Source organism: Anser anser, assembly GCF_964211835.1.
Source record: "Anser anser genome assembly, chromosome: 1".
Classification (NCBI taxonomy): Eukaryota; Metazoa; Chordata; class Aves; order Anseriformes; family Anatidae; genus Anser; species Anser anser.
This window is the reverse complement of record NC_139720.1, coordinates 152,492,318-152,519,822: the sequence shown is the minus strand read 5'-3', so window position 1 is coordinate 152,519,822 and position 27,505 is coordinate 152,492,318.

Below are 27,505 nucleotides of genomic sequence, written 5' to 3'. Positions count from 1 at the left end.
ACCAGAGGGATTTCCACAGTAGAACTGACAGCTAAAACCATGGCATTGTCTTGAGAGAAAAGACACAGTGTAACTCTATTCTAGAGTTCTAGAGTGTGGTCCTGAAGGAAAACTAAAAGCATAGAATCAGTATATCAAATGTTTTAAAACATAGTTTTGCACTACAGCATGAAGTGTCATGGCCTCAGCAAAAAGCCTAATGATTTTAATCATTTCAATAATTGATAAGCTCTTTCTATTTTGTATATTTGGAATATTTAAGGAGTCAATTAATTTAACTTTTTACTAGATCAGGTATTATTTGCTGTTAACACTATGTGGTGTGTGATGTTCAGCTGTTTCACATATTCACACAATGGCGCTTCACTAGTTCTTATCATCATTCCAGTGATGATAACCATTTAGTTGATTGGAGCACTGCCAGGCTATGGCTCAAGATTGATTCTTGTGTTGCCAGAAGTTCTCACTATTACAGATGACACAGACAAAAATATTTACCTTGTTAATCTTTGCAGAAAATTCATCACTGTCTTTGATGATGGGATGAAGGATTATAAATTTGTTAAATGATAAGAATACAGGTGTGGAAATGTCTTAATTTGTGGGATAGAAGACACATGTTCTGTCTAACCCCAAAAGCTCCTTTCTAATACTGATGAGATAGTTTCAGAGTCTTTTGAAATTATTTTCCAACCCGTGAAAGACTGTGATCCTGTTTATCAAATAAACAGGTTTAGAGTTGGATGTTGACAATAAATACAATTTATTTTCTTCTGGGATTCTTTTTTTTTTTTTTTCCTAAACTAATTTCACAGAAATTACACAAAGCTTCACTTTTTTTTTTTTAATAAACTAAAGTTACTTGAAAAACAATTAATTTTCTTACTTGTCTGCCCAAGTAAAAACAGCAACAAAAAAACTCCAAAGTGTTATTTTAGAAAATTAATTTACTTATGTAGTAATATGTTTAAGTCAAAACATATTAATCTCACTTTTGAAAGAGATTCATTTAGATTTTTTTCTCTATATATTAATGTTATATGGAGAAAAGCACACTGTACCAAGCTGAAAAAGATAAACTGGTGATAATTTATCACAGTAAACACTACAGACTCCAAATGCTATTTAAAAGTACAACTGTTCTTAACCAAAGATTTTGTCTGTAAGAAAAAAAAAAATCCACCCTTTCTTGAATATTTTTACACTCTTTTACCACAGTGACTGACTCATAGGTTGTGATTGATCTTCACATTTATACACTTCAATAGTTTGTAACTTTTTTTCTCAATTACACCAGCATCTATTTTATATGCAAGTCCTAGATCTGTGACTTCATCATATCCATGTCCTGCCACCAGATACAGAAGTGCTTTGTTCTGCCTCTTTTCATGCTAGAGGAGTTTTTCCTAGGGGTTGCTTCTTGTTCTCAAACATGAAAATGTGTGAAGCATAAAACTCCAGCTGTGAATACTTACCTCCCTGCAGTGTTAAAAAGTGCAGTATACAAAACACCTGGTTTCAAGCAAAATGTACACTAAGATATATGGCAATGAGACAGATTTAATATACCCCATAGGGCCCTCAAGCAGTTTTTAAATTAAAGACACAACAGTGTTTTTTTTTTTTTTTAATGAGTCTTTACGATTTCTCAAATAATGAATTGATACATATTCCAAGTGAAGAGAAAGACCAGCAAAAAAATGGAATTTGTTGTAAGTGGAAAGGATAAGTATTCTTTTTTTTCATATAAAAGCTGAAATATAACAAGTTTACATTGTGAACACAGGAAGAAATAAGGTTGTTCCATGCAAATGAAGATGTAACTGTGGCTTTCCAGAAAAGAAACAGGCAATGTTGACACAAAGATACATGCTATAGGATAGGTCTAAAATTTACTCAAGGTTTGCTTAGTAGAAATTCAGCATGGCTAGGAATTATTTAAAAAAAAAAAAAAAAAAGATAACAATGTCAATATATTAGCATGTAGACCCCATTAAAAATTACAATAAAGTAGAGAAAAATAAAGCCTTGTGAGTCTGTTATTCTTTAATTACATTCCATTGACATTATTTCACCTTTATGTCCGGCTTTACTTCCATACAGAGATGTTTTAACATCCAGGAATATTGATGTGTCTTGAAATGATTGAAAAGTTAGCAAAAAAATAAAATATAAAATAGAAAATTGAAAAATCATAAGTTACCAAACATTATTCTTATTATGACTTCATGCAACAGACACAGATGTCATCATTGTTTCTGCTTTCGCTCAGGTACACCAATACACTTTGTCTACTCTTATATGTTGTATAAGTATTAAAACTTTTCTCTGGACAATACCAGTTTTGTCTTCAGAAGATAACATTCACAACAATAGCAACAAAATATTTCCCAGCGTCTGTTTGCAATCAAAAATTAACTTGTATTTTTAATCATCTACATGCTTTACAGTTTAAAAGAACAGAGTATTGACATAGGTAAAGTTAAAAAAAAATTCTTAATACATATTTTTCAGAATAATATTTTGGACTCCAATATTTGATGCACTGAGGAGTCAGTTTGGGAAATTTTAACTGACCAGATATAAAATGGGAACATTTACTGCTATGACAAGTCTAAGAAATTCCTAAAATATGTTACCTTCAATATGTTACCCTCATCTTTACCCGCTGGCTCACTCAGTAGTTGTGACAAGATGCTCTCCTAGATCTGCTCTTTGAGTATAGGGAAGACCTTGTGGGAGATGTGGCAGTAGGTGACTGTCTTGGCCACAGTGATCATGAAATTGTTGAGTTCAAAATTTTTGATGCAATGAGGGGAAAAAAAAAAAAAAAGCAGGAGAGTTGCCATCTTGGACTTTAAGAGAGCACATTTCAGGCTTTTAAGGGAGCTAGTTAAGAGTGTCCCCTGAGAATCTGCTCTAGAGAGTTTAGGGATTCACAAGAGTTAGTTGCTTTTCAAGAACCACTTTTTAAAAGCACAGGAGCAGGCAATCCTTTGGTACAGCAAGTCAAGCAAGCAGGTCAGGCTGAACAGGGAATTTCTCCCAGAACTAGATCAGAAAAAGAAAATATATGACCTCTGGAAGAAAGGTCTTATTTCATAGGGAGGTCTTATTTCATAGGGAGAGTACAGAGTTGCAGTTCACATCTGTAGGGAGAAAATAAGAAAAAACAAAGCAGCTCAACTTGAGTTGACATTGACCAGTGTGGTATCAGACAACAACGAAAAAAAAGGCTTTTTCAAGTATGTCAAGAGCAAGAAGAGGTAAAAGGAAAACATTTGACTGATACTTGAAACAGATGGTCACATAATAAGTAAGGATGAGGAAAAGGTGGAGGCGTTTAATGACTTTTTTTTTTTTTTTTCCCAATTTTTAATAGTAACAACAAATTTTTTCTGCCCATTTCTCAGAGGTGGAGAACCATGACTGGGGAAGCAGTGACTCTCCATCTCTGGTCACCAAAATTGTAAGGGAACAGTCATATCCTCTCAGTGTTTGTAAATCCATGGAACCTGATGGGATTCACTACAGTCCTGAATGAGTTAGCAGATGTTATAGCTGGACCCTTCCCACCAATTTTCCAAAGGCTGTGGGAGCCTGAGGGTGTCTCTGCTGATTGAAAGCTAGCCAACATTATACCCATTTACAAAAAGGGCATTAGAGAAGACCCAGGAAGCTACAGACCTGTTAGTCTAACCTCAGTACCTGGAAAACTTTAGAATATTATCCTGTGGATTATTGAAAGTTAGTTAATGAACAAAACTGTTATCAGGCATAGTCAACATGGGTTCATGACAGGAAAGTCCTTCCTTACTAATTTGACCTCATTCCATGAGAAGGAGGATGTTCTGTTCTGTTCTGTTCTGTTCTGTTCTGTTCCCATGCAGCTGTTCTGCATGACTAGAACAGAACAGAACAGAATTTGTACCATTCCCGTGCATCCTATCATTGATTACCAGACACTTCCCTCTCCACTTCCACTCCTTAATAAGTTGTAGAGAGCAATGAGGTTATCTTCTTTTCTTCAGACTAGAAATCCAGTGTCCTCAGCCTCTCCTCATATGACATGCATTATAGATCTTTTACCAGCTTTGTAGCCCACATCTGGACAATTTCAAGTACTTTAATATCCTTTTTATACTGTAGAGCTCAGAACTGCACACAATACTGAAGGTGAAGCTGCACCAACGCTAAATATAGTGAGAGAATCACCTCTTTTGACAGTCCAGCTATGCTAGTTTTAATTCACCCCCAAATACATTTTTCCCTCTTGACTGCTTGGGCACACTGCTGACTCAGGTTAATCTAAAGTCGACCAGCACCCCCTATTCCTTTCTGATCTCTAGCTACTCATCTATACCTGTGTCCAGCTTTACTCTTCCCAGGTGCAGAACCCAGTATTTACCTTTGTTCAATTTCATGCCACTGATTGTTCAGTGTTCCAATATAGCTAGATCCCTCTGCAAGGCTTCTTGTCTCTCTAGAGAGTCAACGATGTCTCCCAATACAGTATCATAAGCAAACTCGATAAGGATGCATTCTACTCCTTCATCCAGATCATTGATAAAAATATTGAATAGAACTGGCCATGGGGAACACCACTAATGATCAGCTGCCAGCTGGATGTAGCCCCAGATAGATGATAAATTTTGAACTTCTGGATGAACATGACAGCTCATGTAGTAGACCAGATGAGCTTCATCCAGTACTGAGACCCCCCTCCATGTTGTCCACATCTGGGCCAAGGCCAGAACCACATCTCTCAGGAGGCACAGAGATCTCTGTGGGGGAGTGCAATCACAGCTCAGCTCAGTTTTTTTTTTTTTTTCTGATTCATCATGGTTAATTTAATATTCAAATATTTTTTAAAATAGAGAACCTGTAAGATACAATTTCTGAACTCTAAGGTAATGGCAGACAGATATGAATACTGTTAAAGAATGTAGCCATGAAACTTAAATCAGGCAAAAGAATACCATACAGAAACCAGTAACAGACTCAAGAACAGAATTTATGGAGATATTTCATGAATATGTTTAAGAATTTTGTAAAATATTTTTGAAAAAATAATATAAGGTTTCAGTGTCATATATATTTGGTGTATTTTGTACTTTATTTCTGCTAACATTCAGGATTTGTTAATTCATAGTCATTAAATATTCTCACCTTATTGGTCATCACAAAGTTAAAAAAAACTAATTAATTTAAATCTCATTAATAAAGCCATTATATTTATGTATTTCTAAAAATGAATAAAATAAGTTATTGAAATAGATAAGGAATGGCTGGAATTAATTTGCCATTATAAAAGAACATTTTTGTAATCTATAATTAATTTCTGCTTTTAAAAAATAAATCAAATTTCTAATTTATGTTTCTTAAGATTTCAGTAACTGTGTGCATACTCTTAGTAAATATCAAATGCAAATTATTCTTAACTTGTCTTAAAGTACAGACTCCATACCTTCATATTTACTGTGTTCTAAGAGAACAGACACAGGACAGTTGCACTGTATGCCATAGCACATTTATACAGTTGCCTCAGCACTGAATCCTTTCATTACGGTTGCATAACATATTTTTTAGGTTTATGCTTAAATATTTTTTCCACAAAATAATATTTAAATAAACCAGATAATTATTAAAAAGATCAACTTGATTTTGTTGATCATGTAATATCAAAAAGTTCCAGTCAGCATTTATTTAACATCTAAAGCTCTAGTGTTCTTGGAAACAGTACCGTAAGGCGTATATATATATATATTTTTCCTTTCTTGATAATATTAAGCATGCATTTTAAAGACAATATGCGGTGTGAAAAAAAAAAAAAAGAATTTCTATCTTGTAGTGTTAAATATTTTTTAATACTATATATACTTTTCCTTTCTAAACAACAAAATTATGTGACTACATACTTGTTTATAAACAATCAAAACATCTTATTTCATAAGGTTATTTATTGATTTCTTATCCCATGTTATTATCATCAAGATATGCATGTATATATGTGTGTGTGTGTGTGTGTGTGTGTGTGTGTGTATGTTTATGGAACAATCATTTTCTTTTGTTTTCCAAAGTGCTTTCCCAAGTTTTTTTTACTCCAAGTGCTAATTTTGTTTCCCAGTGCTACTAAGATTTTAATTTGACAAAATAACTTTTTAGGTTATCTTTTTGTCTTTACTGCTCCAAAACGAGGAAATTCTCTGAGGACAGAAATTACACTCATCCCAGCTGTGGTCTACAGCTTGTTTTAGTGCTCTGTTGATTTATCTATAAAAAGAGAAAGAGAAATGGTTTAGTGCAGAAAGAGAATTTAAGTGTAGCTTACACAAGGAAATATCAGGATTAACAGTAATAATGTCTCAGGTGTTACAGGAAAATAACTATTTGTAATTTAAAATAATTAGAAAAAGTAACGCAAAGGATAATCTTGCATTAACTGGACATTATACTCTAGTAGACCCCTAAAATAATGAGACTGAGAAGTGTTTCTTTGATTAAGTTTACACCGTGGTCTAGATAAATTAAAATTTTCTGTTTTATAGTGTACTGAAATATTCATCATCAATTATAATTACTAGAGATATAATTTTCTTTTATGTCTGAACGGTGTTTGCAAGCTGAAGCTAATTTCAATGGCTGTACTGAACTTTTTGTAAATTTTAATCAAATCATTGACACACAAAAAAAAATCTTGCCTGTGGGATACCTTTGAATGATTCCACATGCTAATATATCCTTCATACTTACAATTAATTATTTAAATAATTATCACTGGGCTCTTAAATGATAGCAAAGATTTTAAGCAGAAAATGTGTGATCAATGCCCAAGAAATATCAAATTCAAACAGAAATACTGTGATACATACGCATGACAGTTCATTCAAGTAATAGGATCCTTTGAAGATTCGAGGTTATTTCAGGATACTCAATGTCTATCTAAATATTCACAAACAGCATGCTTCCAAAAATAAACCCCGTATGTCTTCCATATAAAATTTCTTGCAAAAGTGTGTCTTGTTTTGCTTTGTCTTGTTTTGTCTGTCTGTTTATTAGGTGAGGAACTATTCTTGAGAAAGTGTTTTCATAAAATTGCTACAAATCATAAATGGTTAGTCTTATTTCAAGGTTTCTTTAAATGGGAATGGCATTTTTTAAATGGTAGATATTTGTAGGTGCTTAAATGAGAAATAACATTGTCCTTGCTAATAGAAAGAGTATCTATAAACAATGTAATTTTTTGTATGTGAGTTTGTTTGTTAATAAAGTTAGACTCAGAGCATGTTTTCAGTCAGTTGAAATCCTTCTATAAGAACAAATTTTTGATCAAAATTTATTTGCAAGAGTAAGCTGTTTTTCAATACTCAGAAAAGGAAAGCATCAGGTGAATACCTGTGAGAAGAGATATCTCTGCTTTGTTCGAGCAGGTGTTTATTTCACACTGCAGCTGAATATTTCAAATTTCTAGGACACAGCCTAGAAACACAAAACATGAAAATATTTCCTACTTGAAAGTCAACCCTGCAGTCAGCACAATTATCAGAGAAAGAATAATATATCTATATATATTAATGGAGGATTAATATTCACTGTTAGCATTAACCAACTTGAAGTATTACACAAAATATAATATAAATGCAGTTGGATTGGATAATTTAATTTATGTAGCACTGAAAGTAAGCCACCATGCTTAAACTTCAAATAAACAGTTTTTCAGTTACATTTGGAAGAGCAAGTTAGCTTTGGGAGGAGGGTATTCCAACCCAGAATTTTCCCCATTTGAACACTTGATATGGTTATTTTATATTTTACAGTGACACTTTATTTTATATTTTATTTTATTTTATTTTATTTTATTTTATTTTATTTTATTTTATTTTATTTTATTTTATTTTATTTTATTTTATTTTATTTTATTTTTAATGTGTTCTTTGGTAGCTACTTTGTTATCTCATTCAGTGAAACTTTATTTTTTTCTTTTAGATCACATGGTATTTTGCTGAAGGAGAAATTCTCATGCATCTTATTTTAATACTCCAGAAATGTATAAATATACAGAAAGTGAAGGAATTATAATTTCTGTACTCTGTCAAGAATCTGTCTTCCTATTTTCCAAAAGTAGTGTCCACATGAAACCTGCATGAGATGGTGTTTCTATAATGTAGTGTGCTTATGTGGCAAGGTTTTGGTAGCAGGGGGTTGCAGTGGTGGCTTCCATGAGAAGAATCCGGCAGCGGACCCATTTTAGATAAGGGCCAGTTTCAGCCGGCTCCAAAGGGACCCCTGCTGCCCAGAGTTGAGCTAATAAGTTATGTTTGCATCTCTGTGAAAGCAGATTTTAAAAAGGGGAAACAAACAAACAAACAAAAAGTCTAAGTAAAGCAGCTGAGAGAGTGAGGAGTGAGAAACAGCTCTGCAGACACCACGGTCATTGAAGAAGGAGGGGAAGGAGGTGCTCCAGGCGCAGGAGCTGATGTTCCCCTGCAGCCTGTGGAAAGGCCCATGGTGGAGCAGGCTGTGCCCCTTAAGCCCATGGTGTATCATAGTGGAGCAGATCTCCATGCTGCGGCCCATGGAGGAGCCCCTGCTGTAGCAGGTGGGTGTGGCCCGAAGGAGGCTGTGGCCCATGGACAACCCCCACCAGAGAAGGCCCTGGGCTGGAGCTGCAGCCCATGGAGAGGAGCCCACGCAGGAGCAGGTGACCTGGCAGGAGCTTCTGCCCATGAGGGACCCATGTTGGAAGAGTTTTCTCCTGATGGATGCACCCTGTGGTACGGACCCGTATTTGGAGCAGTTCTTGAAGAGCTGCTGCCTGTGGGAAGCCCCCGCAGGATCAGTTTGGGAAGGACTGCATCCTGTGGGAGGGACCCCTTGTGGAGCAGGGGCAGAGAGTAACCGTGAAGGAGTGGCAGATGCGAAGTGCTATAGACTAACCACAACCCATTCCACTGTTCCTCTGTGCCTCTCAGGGGGGGAGGAGGTAGAAGAGGTTAGGTTGGGAGAAGTTTTTTTTATTATTATTATTTTGTTTTCTTTGTTTCTCAGTTCTCCAGCCTGTTAGTAATAGGTAATAAATTTCTTTGATCTCCCTATGCTGAGTCTGTTTTGCCTGTCACGATAGTTGTTGAGTGAGCTTCCTGTCCTTATTTCAACCCTTGAGCTGTTTTTATCATATTTTTTCCCCTTTTCCCTTTGATGAGGGGAAGTGAGAAAGCGCTTGTGGTGGAGTTCAGCTGCCCACTTGAGTGAAACCACCGCAATATGCTGGTGTTGTCAAATGAAATATTAGAATCACACCGCAGAGGCAGAAGTCTGCATCTCCAAAAAGTTTCTATAACACTAGGGAGTAACGATGTTATATGTTTCCTCTGGGAAAATGTGTTAAGATTAATTCTTGATCTTGGATATTTAGAAAAGACATGGTTTAGCATTAGTGATATGGTTTAGCACTGCTGATAAACTCCTCAAGACAAAACCAGCATTCATTTCCCACCTTTGCAATATTTTTTTGTGTAAATTCAGGAAAAAACACAGCTTGACTTTCCAGTCTGCACGTATTAACACTATAAGATACCATATTCAGAATCCTAAGTATTATATGAAGATCACTTACTTTAAAATAAAACCAATTTTAGTAGTACTTTTCTGTACTAAATATATATATATAAATAAATAATAATAAAAAAATAAATTACTGTTCTAATAGTATTCCACAGTTACTGCTGAAAATAAAAGTAAATTAAATTGTAAAGAGGTGAATGCTTATGTTGCATTTTATTTGAAATTGTCTTATTCAAGTGTTGTTGAGTTGTTTTTCCCAAACACTGTCAGAGTGGTTCTTCAGATACATCTTTGATGGGTTTTAAGTTATGAATTTCTACCTGATACCATCATTTACAACACTTACTGAAACCTCTTAGGAAAGTGGGAAACAAGTGTAATTTAATTACGCTACAGATAGTGTTCTAATTGGTACTCGTGATCACAATCCACTTTGTTCATTCATCTCTTTATTGTATGTATATATACATATTCTATGTATATAATTATAAATATATATATATCAGAGGAAAGATTCTGGCTTCAGAAAGGATGACTTTGACTCACACAAATTGCATCTATTTTTGACAACTAAAATTTCAGAGAACATTTGAGCTGACTCACAATTTTTGTATCTTCCATACCAGCAAACAGTTTGATACACTGATATACTCAACTACTATTTGACACCTTGTAAAACATCTATATTACATTTATGCTATGCAAATCTCAATACAGAAGATGTATGTCTCTGGAGGAATAAATAAATAAATAAATAAATAAGAAAAAGAAAGTGTTAAAATAGTTTATTATAATCAACCAGAAGACGACAGTGGTCTTTTTAACTAAATTTATATTACTAAACTAAGTCAGTCCAGGGACCATTTAAGACAAACAATCAATCAGTCTGTTTAGTTGCTTGAATGTATCCTAACAGAGCTTTTATCTATGGCAACATGAATTTTCTCAGGCAATGTCTGGGTAGAGTTTAGGTGAAGACATACAGAGGCCAAGAGCTGTTTGTACTAGTAGAGTGAATAAGCCCTTCTTGTTCTGGGTTGTAAAATGGTATCCACATATGGATATCAGCTGTTATGACGCTTGTCTTCAGGGACAGAGAACAGAGTTAGTTCCATTGTACTGATGTAACCATTTGCAGTATCTTAAATTCTCTGATAAGTTGCCTGCAGAATGTATTTAGAAAAAGTAATTTATTGCACATTCACATCCTTCCATTATGAATCTGCTTTTTTTCTTCTTTCCTTTTTTTTTTTTTTTTCCCCTCCCCTTAATGGTTACTTTTCTTTGTAATTTTCCTTCAGTATCTTTATGGTATCATTACATTAGCTTGGTGTCTCCCACCTTCTGAGAAATGTTTTCTTCCTTCTAAAGACACAGCAGTTTCCTGCTCATTTTTAATTTTGTGGCCCAAGGTTCTCTGGAAAGCATCTGTAGTGTCTCTGAAGTAGTATCCTGATTAATTCTGTCTTTCCTATACTTTGCATCCACGCATTTGCATAAAGTACTAACAGTAGCAAAATACTTTATGATTTTTTTTTTACAACTTTATTTTTAAGGTTTACTGTCAATCAGGCTCTAGTATTTGACATTACTTAACATTACAATCTGAAAGAGTTTAGACTTCCACTCTTTTTGCTTCCTTTTCTGGGAATTTAAGGAAAATATAGGCAAATATCCTTATTGTCTGTACTCAAGGGCCTCAAAAAATCTTGACTAAGGATCTGGATATCCCTACTCATTTGTCTTCATGGGCTACTTTTAAACACTGGTGCAATCAGTGGAATCAACAAGGAGAGAAGTGAGACAAGTGTCTGATATTCATAACCTGTTTGCTCCCAAAGAGGAGATCATATGAATTGGTTTTGAACATTTACAGAATCCCATTTCTTCTCTGGACTGTTTTCAAACATGGCATTGTTAATTGGTGCCGGGGTCTGATTCATACTTGATACTCTCTCTGTACATATCTCTAGATCTGAGAACATGTAGTGAAGGTGTTTGCATAATGTTTGCCCATTGATGCTAAGCTATTGAATGTCTCTAAAAAGTTTGGGATGATTTTCACCTGTTCTATCCCCTCCTATTGGTTTCTATAGCAGTAAGGAAAGAAAAAAAAAGAAAGAAAAGAAAAGAAAAGAAAAGAAAAGAAAAGAAAAGAAAAGAAAAGAAAAGAAAAGAAAAGAAAAGAAAAGAAAAGAAAAGAAAAGAAAAGAAAAGAAAAGAAAAGAAAAGAAAAGAAGAGAAGAGAAGAGAAGAGAAGAGAAGAGAAGAGAAGAGAAGAGAAGAGAAGAGAAGAGAAGAGAAGAGAAGAGAAGAGAAGAGAAAAGAAAAGAAAGAAAAGAAAAGAAAAGAAAAGAAAAGAAAAGAAAAGAAAAAAGAAAAGAAAAGAAAAGAGAAAAGAAAAGAAAAGAAAAGAAAAGAAAAGAAAAGAAAAGAAAAGAAAAGAAAAGAAAAGAAAAGAAAAGAAAAGAAAAAAAGAAAAGAAAAGAAAAGAAAAGAAAAGAAAAGAAAAGAAAAGAAAAGAAAAGAAAAGAAAAGAAAAGAAAAGAAAAGAAAAGAAAAGAAAAGAAAAGAAAAGAAAAGAAAAGAAAAGAAAAGAAAAGAAAAGAAAAGAAAAGAAAAGAAAAAAAGAAAAGAAAAGAAAAAAGTTCTGTTAAAATATTTTAAGATCTAAGTTCTGAAAACAAAGTAAATGTGCCCTAATGTCCCTGTTTTAAATGAATGAAGTGACAGATCTGCTAGCTGTCCATGTTCCCTGTTTTAAGAATAAATTCTCCTACATCATAAACAGTATATTAATCAGGATTTTTTCTTTTCAGAATTATATTAATCAGGATTTTTTCTTTTTAGAATTAACTCAAAAAAATGCAATGAATAGAATTACTGTTACTCTTTGTAGCAGGGGTTAAAAAAAAAAAAAATATTATGGAAAAGCCTATAATGTATAATGCCAAAAATCTTAAATATGCTAGGTCAAGTTTCACTTTCTCCTCCATCAGCAAAGTCAATATGCCTACAAGCCAAATATAATGACCATAGAGAATAATTTCAAATAGTCTTTAATGAGATCTATTTAACATAATCTAAGATAGACTTTTTATTTAAAAAAAAAAAAAGGAAGGAAAGAAAGGAATGTAAATTTTATTACTGAATCTTCTTGGAAACCTATGAGAAAAGCAAATCTGAACTGATAATGTACATCTTCTAGGTATGTTATATCTGTGAATCTACATGCATCCATGTATGAGATTAAGATGGAAACTGAGGCAATTCAGTATTTTCTAACTTTATATTATACATTTACATTTTGAACTAGTGAAGGTAGTGTATGGGTGTAATCTTTGCTAGATTTCCCCAACTTTAACTAGTTACCAATAAGAAATTGTCATTACCTGTAAAACATACACTGAAAAAGTAAGAAGACTTAAAGAAAGCACTTTAGAAAGACTTTAAAGAAAGACTTTTAAAAAAGACTTTAAAGAAAGTACTAGGTTGAAGAGAAAGTATGACTAAGAGTCACACAATGATTCTTACAGAAACTTGATAGGATGTATTTTTGGTACCACTTTCATTTAGGCCTTTGTATAAATTCATACTATAGTCCTTTTACATAACATAAAAGGCAGAAAATATTTCTGAGTGCAATAAGGAACTGGCATAAGCTAGTCTCCATTCTCTTAGTACATAAACCATGGTGTTTGGTGAATAAATAAGAAACTGATATAATCTTAGTGCTTCTATCTGAAAGCATTTGTATTTTATTTCTGCTAAGAAGAAACGAAAGCAAAAGTCCTTTATTGATCTGTATAGCTAATGGAGGTACTAAGGGAAAAATAGTTGCAAAAGGGCTGCTGCTCCCCGTTATATACTGATGCATGTTGAAGAGTAAGTTCATGGAGACTTGGTAAATGCAGTAACAAAATTTTCTAAGGTGGGCTAAATTGTGCTTATTCCTCCACACACATCTGAGGGTTATGGTTGATGGAAGGTTGAATATGAGTTGACAGTGTGCCCTGGTAGCCAAAAGAGACAACAATATCCTGGGATGCATCAAGTACAGTATTGCTAGCCAGTCAACAGAAGCGATTGTCCTGTTTTGCTTCATGTTGGCATGGACTCACCTCAAGTACTGTGTGCAGTTTTGGGTGCCACAATTGGACTGTTAACAAATGTCCAAAGGAGGCTGCAAAGATGGTGAAGTGTCTAGAGGGGAAGATATATGAGGAGTGGCTGAAGTTGCTTGATTTGTTCAGCCTAGAGAAGAGGAGACTGAGGAGAGGCCTCATGGTGGCCTACAGCTACCTCACAAGGGGAAGCACTGATCTCTGCTTTCTGGTGACCAGCAACAGCACTCAAGGGAATGACATGAAGCTGCATCAAGGGACGTTCAGGTTAGATATTATGAGGAGGTTCTTCACTGAGAAGTTTGTTGGGCACTGGAATAGGCTTCCCAGGGATGTGGTCACAGCACTGAATGTGCAGGAGTTCAAGAAACGTTTGGACAATGCTCTCAGACCTATGGTGATTTTGGGGTGGTCCTGTATAGAGTTAGGAGTTGGACTCGATGACCCTTCCCTTCCAACTTGGGATATTCTGTGATTCTATGATTCCATATATCGGCTAGCCTTATTGTTAACTTGTTTACCACTGTGCAATGGCTAAATAAATACTTTTTTTTTGTTTTTCTTTTCTCCACTTCCGATCCATCTCTGTCTTCCTTTATTTTTACACCTCTTCCCGATGGTTTTGAGGTGAAACTAGTTGGTTGAAGAAAAAAATGGCATTCAATCCTAGCCCTGGTCACAGACGTCACAAGGGAAAACAAACTGTAATGTTCAAGTATACTGTTTAGTTTGGTCTTCAGTTATATATTTCTGTTATATGTATATATATTTCTTATATCCTCTGGAAGGATATCAATTTATACAATTTATGAAGGAATGCTAGTTCAGTAAGAAAACTTCTAAACATGTGAAAGGGTCACAAAATCAATGACATATAAAGTTATCTTAATAGTAGAACATTACTGGCTTATTTTTCAGGGTATTTAATATTTGCAACCTGAAGCTCTCTTTCTGTCCAGCTGTATAAGAAGTATGAACACTTTATTCTTCTAAAATTAAATAATTAAATTCCTGCTACAAAGTCACATTTCACATTAATTGATGATGATTCATTCTGACATTCCTGTAAAAAAAAAATCTGTCAGACAATATAAATTATTTGTCAGACATTATAAATCATTATGAATTCTAAACTCTAGCATTGAGGAAAAGAAGATGAGTCCCTTCTATGCTCAATTTAAAAAAAAAAAAAGTAGCAAACAGAAATAAATGAATAAGTTTAAAGGAAAAAGAGTAAAACTAGCATGTTTTGTTTTAGTACATGCAAAATACTACATTTGTTAATACAGAATTAATAACAAAATTCTGTTGTACATCTTCTCTCATGATTTTCCAGAAATGCATATTTGTTTCTTAATAAATACAGTTGTTAATCTGAGTGGTACTTACACCATAAGAGAAGAGGGGGATGCTTTAGCCATGTAATTAAAAAAAAGTATAGTCAATATTTTTCCAATGTTGTTTATTATGATTCTAAATGTTTGAAAATGTGTAGCATGGGCCATCTGAGAGTCAGCTCATGAGCCTGTCTCTTTCCCAGCTCCAGCAAAAACTTGCAACCCCACCCTGGGAAGACATATCCATTTTCCCATCTTGTGTGTTACTAGAATGTTTTTCAGGGTGTGTTTATGCTGTTAAATCTTATTTTGTGTTAGAGGTACTCCAGCTAGTCGTGGATGGATGGTTACATGTGTACTGGATAATTTAAGGTCATGTAATGATAGTCTGAAGTCACTTTAGCTTGGCCAAATTTGTCCCATGCTCCCTCATCCTGTAAGAGCTGAGCCACACAAATAAACACTTTATTTAATGGGACAGAAATGTTTAATTTTAAAAATCACCACAGAATATGACATTTTGAATGAAGTTACAGACTCAGAAAAGGATGGTATCATTTTCTGTGTATTAAAAGAAATTGCATACACCGCACAGCTGTTGTACCTCTCTTTACAAATAGTGAAGATAATTAGCCTTGGCTCAACAGCACATTGACATTGGTATGTTGCTTGGGTTGTGTCATAGTAGCTCAGGTATCTCCAGAAAATGGCACAGTTGAATGGAGGCATACACAACAGGAATAAAATTCTTACTTCCCATACTCCACTGCTTAGATAATAACCACTATGAAATGGAATAATAAGTCACTAACTACAGAAAAAATTTTAGCAGAATGAAAAAGCCATAGTAGCAGATTGCTGTTGAATAGAGAGGAGAAAAAAATGATGAGGACACAAACCTAAGAAATAAAATGTGAAACAGCATGTACCAAAGTCATGCTAATCACTGAAAATTCCTGTCTATAATATAAATCAATATAATAATTTAAAACAGAAAATGCAAAATTTCAGGTAATATAGTAAATCATAATATAGAGCTACCATGAGGGTGAACAATATTCCAGATGGCTAAGACAAAGGAGCACTCATAATCTAAAATAACACTTCTAATTATGCAAAAAAATCCTTTTTCTTCTGAAGGAGTATGGGAAATGATTGTTTCTCACACAACATTCACTTGTTTTCTGGAACTTGATCTCACTATAAAACAGGCAAAGGGAAAATAATACAGAAGTATGATAACATTTTATATAAGTAATTTATATTTATATCACGTACACATGTACATTATACATATTTTTTTTTAACCTCCATTTATTTTAAGTCTAGACAACAACTAAATATTGTTACAATAATACTATACCGGATAATAGTTGTAGTACCATGAAAATTGTAAATGGACTTTGTAGTCTAAACATTTGCTTTACATGGTTGCTTATGTTCCAAGTTACACAGGTATGTTAACATTAAGATTGAAAAATGGGATTTTATTCCTTTCACCCCAAACCAAATATTACACTTTTCCTAGTATTCTGTGTGGATTTCTATGGCACATGGAAAACATTCAAACTAGGATCAGTTACTCATTTAATATTTCCTTTACTTTTTGCAAGTAGGATTTCAGCAGGTCCGGTCCAAATGGCAGCGTGCTAGCTGGATCCAACCCATAGGATGGCTATGCCCAATTTGTCAAAAAAAATAAAATTTGTAAAACAGTTGTCAAGGTAACCTGAAAAGCTCAGAAGTAAAGACCTTTTGCTCTTCCTGTGGACAGGCTGGTAGTAACAGCTGCAAGTTACCACCACTAAGTAATCTGATCCTAAGCTTGAGGTTTGGCCCTTATCCCAGACGACAAAGGACTATTGATAAATGATTCTTGGGTGGATAAAGGGCTCAGAAAAAAAACTTCTTGTCATAAAATAAAACAGAAGTAGCAGAATCAGATATGATGCTGAATGTTTACAATTCCGCACACTAGCACAGTATATGGCTAATATCGTGCCAGGTGCTGTGTGATCCTCTGTGCAGCTGAAGAAAGGCTTGTTTAATGCTATATCTATATTGCTAAGTTGGTGCTGTGGAAACAGTTGCAAAAGTCAGTTTCTGATTTCTTCCGTGGATCTATGTTTTGTCCTTTCAGGTAATATGGAAACAAATCAAAGGTTTTCAGAGGAGCATTACCACCAAAATACCTTCCTGTCTTTTATCTCAATCTTCTTCCTTTGGGCTTTATTGTTGTGAGAAATTCACTCATGCATTCTTTCTCAGTGATGTGTCACAGTGATTCTGGCAACTTTATACCTGTCTTTTTGTTACAATCAAAATACATCAGGCCCTTCTGGCAGCAATCAATTGTTATCAGTTTGTGAAAGCAATCAGAAAACCTGGGGTCACAACATTATAATAATGGAAAGGATTAAGCAATGCTAGTCATTTTAACACAACCCAGCTTCTACTTCGATGTCTATGGGAAATAAGTAATGGAAAGGAGAAGAAAAAAAAAAGAGAGAGAGAGATCTAAACCAATTAAAATATGTGTTCCTTTTGTATGGAGGTTAACCAACTGTAGTATCTAGTTAATCCTGTATGTTACATAGGGGATTGTTATACCTCTGTCAACATTTTTTTTTTTATTATTAATTCTTACTTTAAAGTAAGAATTATTATTAAATAAAAGTAATTAAAAGTTATTAAAGTAATTGAAAAAAAAAGTTACTTCTGCTCAAGGATTGCTTTTAGGAAATGATTGTGTCAGAGCACAGACGGGGAAAAGCTTTTAAGCTCTGTGTGTGTGTGGCTGAAAGGCTGTTATCGGTATGTCAAGGTGTGTTGCTTTGGCGTCGTCTGGCTGTGAAGCTACACAATGCATCCTATGTAAGAGATGCAAGGTGATCTCAGGTTAAACCAAGCCTTTCTTTACTACCATCAAGGGTGACAGATAGAAGGAACTTTCAACTAATTCATGAAGTTCCACATGCAATTTAAACTAAGCATAACATCAAAGTCCCAGCTCAAGTTACTTGAACTCCACTTCCCTTTTATCAAGTATTTTTTAATTGAAGGGTGCTGAAGAATATTTCTAAATTATTTCTTTTACTCAGGAACATAAAAGAAGTCAAAATTAAGTATTCCTTAGTGTTAATAAGAATTAGTACACACTTAAACTAAACATCTGTTTAAGTAAAACTTTTTCTTGAGTCAAGATAAGAACCACCTTTCTAAAAGAGATACCTACATGCTTAATTATCATATTAACATTTATTTATGCACTTTAAAGTTGATTTTGTGGAAGCAAAGTGGCTAAGTGCAAGGTACTGTTCTGGCTGCCTCCTCATCTTGCAGATATTTGCAAAATATTTATATTTTGTAAAGTGCCTAGACCATCATTTTCCCCAAAAAAGAAAATGTGTACATCTTTACCTTGATAAGAGGTTATGAATCCCCTCCCTCTAATGTTCCCCCCAGAGGAAATATTTCTCATCACTGATTAAGACAAATTTTGACCAAATTGAAGCCCATAGTAAACCTCCACGATTTTTAGTGAGACGTGATTCTCTTACTTTCCTTGGCAGCTGGCTATTTTCGTATTTACCACAGATATACTGACACTTCATGAGGACATTGTACCTAAATCTACACCACAAAGCTGAACCGATCAATGGCATAGCATCCATACTATTTAAATGTTATCATAATCCCTCACACAGATTTAGAGGCAAAACATTTTTGGCCACATGAATGCAATCTATGCCATAACATTTGTGTTCTGTGACAGATGAAAAATACCCTTGATCTATCCTATCTCCTTCTGTATAATTTACAAATTTTCCCAAACTTATGATGTACAAATTTTCTGATTTGTATATATTTCTTTTTTAAATTTAGCTTCCCCTCCCCCAAGAAAAAAAAAAAGATTTTAAGAATTAACTTTAATTCCAAAGAAGAAAATTCCCATGTGAATTTATTCAGATCTACTAACCTTTATATTTTTCAAATATTAAAATTCTACACCTGTTTTTGTCTTTAAATCATATACTTCAGTAGAGAAAACAGGAATTCAGAATGAAAATAAAATATGAAATTCATCTCATATTATCAGTGGAAAATTTCCTTATTTTATGTTATTCTACTACAATAATTTCAATCTGATTTTGCTAAACATTTCAGTAGACTATGTATGTAACACTGGCATTTCTATGCAAGCCTATCTTATCACGTTTTTATAAGTCCTACAAAAGTCTCAAACAAAAAAAAAAATCTATTTTTTTTTCCAGGTGGTATGGGGGATCAAATCAGAAAGATAAAAGTGTGAGAATTCATGGGTTAAGATAAAGACAGTTCACTAGGTAAAGCAAAAGCTGCAAGTGCAAGCAAAGCAAAACAAGGAATTAATTCACTGCTTCCCATCTGTGGGTAGCCACTTCTAGAAAAGCAGGACTCATCATAACAGTTTCTTGGGAAGACAAATGCCATGACTCCAAACATCCTCCCCCCACCCCCTTTCTTTATCCCAGTTTTAATTGCTGAGCATGATATCATATGGTATAGGATATCTTTTTCATCAGTCTGTCTTGGTTGTGTTTCTTCCCAATATCTTTTACTCTTCTGTCCTCTTCACAGGCATGGCAGCATGAGAAACAGAAAAGTCCTTGGCTCTGTGTAAGTATTACTTTTCAACAACTAAAAAGACTGGTGTGTTATCACCACTATTTTCATCAAAAATGCAACATATATCATGTGAGCCTCTACAAAAGAAATAAATTCTATCCCAGCCAAAACATTGACAATCACTTAAATTAAATTAAAAAACACTGTTCTTGGTAATACAGTCTTCAGATCTGTGAATAAGAATTAGGATTCAGGACATTTACTTGATAATGTATCTGACTGAAACCATGTGGTGTATTTCCAGATTTTAAAGTTACATTGATGTAGTCACTGATATGCAATCAGAAAACACCTCATCCTTATGTATTGCTTTAATTTCTAATAGAATATTTTATTGACCTGAAGCACAAATAGTAGACTGAACTCACCTCATATCCATTGTATTATGTATTGCTTTCTGCAGTTTGCTCTGATTTAGAATTTATTCTATTATAAAACATATTGAAAAAAAAAATAGATTTGGAGTTTGGTAATGCCTAAAAGTACGATCCATTTCGTATACCTGTGCACAAGGAAGTGCTAAATCATAGCTCTGACAATGATCATTTAATGTAGTAATAGATATTATTGTGAATATTACATATATGAAAATATGTTGTTGTACTAAGATCTCCTGGTATGACATTCAGACACCTGGTTTTTTAAAAGGCAGAAAAGTTTGTTGTACCTGGATATGAATGAAAAGTTGTTTTTTGAACAAATAGTTTCAACTGAAGAAAATTCTGCCCTGTTAATTATGTTTAGTTAGCCTGACATTTCTTCTATGAATCTTAATCTGCCTACAGATAACTTTATAGTTAGAAATGAATATAGACTTAATGGCTATATAAGTAAAAGCACAATTCTTTTCACTTACCATTGCTAAAGTACACTTATATACATGCATACATGAATGCATGTATACAATTTTATATACAGTTTTCACATTAAATTTCTAATACAGTTACAGGTCTGCCCTTGCATTAGTTTCCATTTAGTATATCACAACCTCTAAGATTTGTCTCAGTGTGTAAAGATTATTTTGGGCAAGTGTAGAGGAAAAAAGGAAGAAATGTTTATAATGTTAGTGTTTATTATCTGAACAAGACATACTCTAATTTAAGATCAGTAAACGATTAAACATTTAACAGAGAAAATTTTAATTTCATTTAATTTTAAATTTAACAGAAGCCTCTGAAATACAGCATAGATTTAAGCATCAGTGCATACGTTATCTTAGTGTACAGAAAATGTAGGAAGGAAAAGAATGTTTAAAAAAGAAAAAGAAAGTTTAAAAATGCTTAGTATCTGTAATCATGACTAAATCAGGAAAATAGTTAGTGAGCTCTAAATTACTTATCACTACTTAGGAAAGAGATACTGGAGCTACTGTGGAGTCCAAATATGTTAACTCTGTGCTTACAGCAATCAAAAAGGAGAGAGAGCAGTTAGAAATTATTAGGAAATAAAATGGAAATAAAAATATCAGTAAACTGCTGCTATATATTCTATAATTTTCTTCTGTCTTGAATAACATTTTTACTTCTGATAATCTGTTCTCTACTGGGATATCTTAGAACTAGAAAAAAGGTACAGAGAATCATGGCAGGGATGATCAAAGATGGGATATGAAAGAGGAACACAGAAGCATTAAAGATTCAAAAGTGAGCTTTTAAATCAGGAATTCAAACATTCAAAACAATTCAAATTCTGTAAAAGTGAGCTGAGGTTTTGATGGTATTTATTTTTAATTTTATTTTGATGGGTTCTCTATTAACTCAAAAAAAAATTGAGAATTTCTGTAGAATGCTTTCTTCTAAAAGAAAAAAAAATGTTGAAATGATTAGATCAAGAAATCTGAAGTTAACAGAAAGATTAATACAATTTGATAATATTCATATGAAATTAACTAAAACAGAAAAGATTTTCATGAAAAGCAAGAACAATAAAATATCCTACTTCTTATTTTATGTAACTTAAGCTTGGTCTGGTATCATTTGAAGAAGATGAAGTGGCAACAAAGAGGAAAAATTTAGATATGTAGTGATAGAATTATGCCTGTAGAGAAGTTCTGTGTAAAAGACAGCATGCATGTAAGAATAAATTGATAATTTGTATTGTTTACTGGTAGCAAAGTTATAGCATTTTCATGAATACAGAGAATTATCTCAAGAATTCTAGTGGAAACATACAGTGGGGAAATAATAGAGTTAGCTGCCACTAACTCACCATAATGTATGGAGGGAAACTATGAAAGTGATATCCTTTTGGACTCCACTGTGAAATCATAAAATTCAGGTTGTATGAATGATATCTTTTATTTAGAATGGATCCAATAATATGAAGTAATTTAGGAGAAGCCTAAAGTCACTATTTGTCTATGCCTTTGAGAAATTTCTGTTGCCTTTTACCTTAAATAATCCATTACTTTAACAACACCTGCACTTCATTACGTATAACCATGTCTGACAATTCCAAATAGCAGTGAATTTCTGTATGGTTCCATTATGAATCCAATTTTCTGCACCTTATATAGCTTAACAGCCGTTTTAAATCACATTGGCCTGAACCTTTACAAGTGTATTTTAGAGACTAACATCCTGGATCATGACATGGGAGCCTAGGCTCTGTTATAATGTAGACAATAAAAAAACACACAGACAAACATTCTTCAGTGTTCATTGGGATCAAGACTTCTATATCCATTTTCAGGTACAGATGTCTCTGTGTCCACTGACTCACATCGTCTATGGCCACTCATCGCTTTGTCACACTGTATTTTAATATCACTAAGGAAAAACATCTCATATTATTCTCACATTCTTATCACATCTTTAGATGCTACTCAACTTAGTCCTCTAGCAGTTCTACTGAAACACATTTTGGTCGATGATGCAAACTTTTGGTCTGGAAGGCTGTGCATAAGCAGTGTTTGTCTTCATCTTTCTTCTACAGTTAGTAAATATAGTTAAAAAAGACCCAGTATTGCTAATTACTTCTTTAAAGAAAGTAACCTGTAGGATGGAGATACTGGCAGCATTCAGAGAGATGATTCTCTTATCTGAAATAGATGGTTAGAGATGGAAGAAGGAAATCAGTAAAACTTTCAAAATGAAATAAAAATTAGATTAGTGACATAAGTAGGCACTGCACATTTAGAAAGTAAAGTTACATGAGAACCAGTTTATTTGTATTCCATATCTGCACAAAATGTCATGCTGATACATTAAATTTCTTTTCCATAGAAAATTGGAATATCTCTGAAAAGTCCTTTCACACTACATTGGAATAAAAAAATAGACATAACAAATTATCTGTTGTAATTTCTTCCAAGTTTTTGTTTTGTTTTACAGCTGTTTAAATTATTAAGGAGGTTGTTTTGTTTGGTTTTGGTTTGGTTTGGTTTGGTTTGGTTTTCCAGAAAAAAAAAAAAAAAAAAACTTTGGAAATTTTTTTATATCTCATTGTTATTGCTATTCTTATTACAATTCTGCCAAATGTCAGAATATTTCAATAGGATTTATATTACTACAGAAATAGGCAGTTGTAAGACAGGAACACATAAATCTTACAGGTAATTTTTCTTTCTTACTCCCCCCTCCCCTTTTTTTTGTTTTTAATGTAATAGGAGAAAATTAAATGAAAATATGCTAATACCACTAAACAAACAAACAAACAAACAAACAATGATTATCTGCTTTCAGGTTATTAATTCTATCCAATCAGTCAAGACAGAAGAATCTACTCAGATTAAAACTGTCATTATTGTCTATAAAAATACCCTGAAACTGCAGATATGGGAGCTATAACTATATTGTGGCAAGTTAGAAAAAACTTTAAACAAGTTTACAACTATGATGTGGCAAATTTAGTTGTCTGATACTTCAGAGGTCTAAAGCAAAGTGACACAATTCATCACTACTAACAAAATACAAACATTTAAGAAAGCTTCTTTTATAAACAGAATATGAAATATCTTTTTAAAATGCTAAGAATTTGAATATTTAAAAAAAAAAAAAAACACCACCATCATCACCACAAACAACAAAACAAAAACCAAAATTGACAACCGAAAAATACTCTCTCTGCCTGTTGCTGATCCACCAATTTTTATCCCAGCAATACCAGATGGTACTAATTCTATTTAACCCTATCTCAGGGCCAAATTCCTGACAACAACATGGAATTATATTAATATGCAATATTTTTTGTTTTTACAGGATACAAAATATTCAGTCAGGAATATAGTCCCAGAAGTTCCACATAATTTGCAAACAAAAGTGAAAGGTTGAAGGGTCCTGTGGCTGAAGCTTTTTTGATTCCAAATCATTACTTTTTCAGTGATAGTAACTGCTAGGTGTCTTCTAAGTGGTAACAATTCTATTTGTCCAAGAACATATTTAGCCAATGCAGAAGTATTTCCTTGCAGACAAACTAAACCTACAGCAGACAAACTAGTATGGGCTTATCAGCCTCTCCAGTGAAAAACCCATCAAAACACCAGTGTCAATAAGATAAGCTTTCCAAAAGTACACCTCATAAATGTGTTGATAACAGCTTAGAAACAATATACCCTCACAAAATCACTGTCTCAATGCTGAAACAATATCAAACAGACATGCATTTGGATGCAGCAGCTTGACTAACAGTTGATTTAACAAAAAATACAAACGACAGGGAAGGTAAAAATCATTTCTAAAGCAAAATAATTAGAAATGCTCAGTATTCAATGCTTAAATCACAGTTGCCGCGAAAACAAAAAATCCATATTTTTGGTTGGAATACTTAATGTCAAAATACCTTTAAGTTGTTTTCTGCAGTTTTGTTTTTATTGTTGCTCTTAAAACCCCAATGTTAAAACAGTAGTTTCATCATGAATGTAAAAAGTAATAGCATTTTAATACAGTTTTAAAACATTAAAATTATAATATACTAAAAAATTACATAACCTTAAAAACTTATCACTGGAGAAGGTGTAGAACACTTGGCATGTATATTTTATACTCACGTGTTTGGTGGAATGCCAGTGATTGTATAATCATCCCAAAATCAGATAACCAGTCTAGAAATCAATAATTTTATTTTATCAGTTTTGTCACACTATAGATGAGGTGTGAAAGCTTTATCCTAATGCATACTGGGTGTTTATGGAATGGTTAGTACATACAAAAAATTTCTGCCCAACTTTTAGCAACAATATACCCTGCTTCACTTTAGTTGTAAGTACATAATACCTCAAAAGCAGCTACAACAACTGCTTGCAGGAGGACAAATATTTGGCACGTCCTTAATTGATTCAAAGATTGTGTTGATATGATTGAGCTGCATGTTACAGAAGCCAGCTAAGAACACATGACTGCAGACAGCCCTCTTCAAGATGACAGCAAAGGTTCTGAAGACTACAGACAGAGACAGTCCCAGCTAGACAGTTCACTTTAACATGGGTTTATCTGTGTTCTTTGGTAATTGCAATTAGCAAAGAAGTCATGCATTTGCTCCTTAAAGGTCAGATTTGTTTCTCTCTCCAGTTATTGTGTTACTGTCAAATGGTTTTCATCTGTACTGTAAAGAAATAAAAATGAAACAAATTATGGAATTGTAAAAGAAAATATTTCTTGAAGTATTTAAGTTTCTTCATTTTTTTTTTTACTTGAAAAGAACTGTTCATCTAAAAAATAAAAATAAAAAATATAAACATACACACAAAAAGTAAAAAAATAAGGGAAATATCTGCCTAATTGTTCATGTTTGATTCAAATATTTGATTCAAATGTTTAAAAAAGGTCAATTAGCAGTATTTGGGTAGTGGAAACTGCAGTTATTCAAGTCTTCTCCATTTCTTTCTGCCATCTCTATCAGAAACATTTTGTCTAATTTTTAATGGGCAGTCAGTTAGGGATTCAAAAATGAAAGTTAATTTCATTTGTCAAAGTAAAGCTCTCAAAGAGTTTTATGATAGAAGCCCATGTAACTGTCCATACTGCTTAAATATTAGCATATGGTTAGGCAAGGTTTTAAACTTTGGAAAACAACTGTCTTCCACATAATGCTTAGACACAGTATGGGGTAGAGTATGAGTAAGGGGTCATTCAAGCTTTATGGATCAGACCTGTTCTAGGAAAGAAAGGAAAGTGTTAAACAACATGTTCCAAAGAGCAGGAGAATGCATCACAGAATCAGCTGTCCTTAGGTTAGAAAAGAATCAAGCTACACCAGGGGAGATTTAGATTGGATTCCAGAATTTCTTCAGGGAAAGGGTGGTCAACATCAACAGCCTTCAATTTCAACATGAAATTGGAACAGACTGCCCAAGGAAGTGTTGGGGCTTCCATCCATGGATGTATCTAAGAGACATGTAGATGTGGTGTTTAGGAACATGGTTTAGTGATGGCATTCATAGTGCTAGGGTGATGTGTGGACTTGATGATCTTAAAAATACATATCAATAGTTAAACACACCGCCATATAAGCAGTTTTCTAAACCCAACAAGATTATGTGTTTGGTTTTATCTTAGCTCCTGGAGGAAGATGTTCAAAATGAGGAGTATCTCACCATTGTGTAAATCAGCATCAACGACTGTATTTACAGCAGAAATTCTCAGAACTGATATAACATGGAAATGGAGTTTCCTTCTCACTCTTACAGTTCAGAAAATACCAGAAATACAGATAACAAAGTAAATGTAAGAAAAATGTTACATTAATAACAATAAAAATTGTTACAATATATTTCTGAATGAATAAGATATTTGTTAAGTGCTACTAAACCACTCTATTTTAAAAGCTGGTGTATACTTTTATACTTCAACTTGCAAGCTTTCCAACAAAAAGAAACTTCTGTGATTTCTGAAATGTCATTTTTTTCTAATAAAGTTTATTTAAAATATATTACACTTTATTACATTTGAAGTCACTATGTTGCCACGCTGATAAGTCTTAGAATATTTTTTCTCTAAACAGTTCATTTTATTTTTTGAAATGACTGAAAATCATGTTTAATAAAACATTTTCCCACCTTAAATTAACTTATTTTTATGTCTATATTTGCATGTGAAAGTAGTGTGAGTGACAAATAATTGGTTAAATAGTAACTACTAATAAAAGACTGAAAATCATGAAGAACTATAAGCAGCTGTGAGTTAAAAGTATTTAAAAATTTATTTAAATAGTATTTACAGGAAAAGCAAAATGTTAATTCTGCAAAGGATTTTTGGTCTTGATACATGGGGGTAGCCCTGATGAGATTCGTGAGAAAGCATTTTGTCTAAACATACTCATGTTCAGAAGCACTGGCAGGTTGTAACAGTAATTGTAACAGTAATATAAACCATTAGGAAGCCCTCTTAGGCAGGGAATTTACCTTAGTGTGAAACCTGTACTAAGTGACGGGAGAATCAAATCCTTACCGTATATCTCTTACGATAACTAGCACTTCATTGCTTTAAGTGAATACTTTAGCTACATAATAAAAAGTGCATGACTTCATCATTTCTCATTTTTTGAAAATGTTAACAATGTACAAACATCAAAAACTAACATAAACTATTAACACAATAATCATAAAAATTGAAGTGATAAGTACAAATAAAATTATCTGTGTTGGCTGAGTCCTGGAGTGGCGGCTGATTTATGTCACAGAGCACTTAGGAATCAGTGTTTAATTTAATTTATTTATTTTTTCTCTCAGCTTTAGATCACAGATCATGTACTTAAATACACAACTTTTTTTTTTTTTTTTTAGATAAACAATGTGCTTAAATGTCATTATTCATCTGCATGGCTGCAATCCAACTCAAAGGCAGGAAGGGGAGGAAAACACATGTTAAAGGAAGA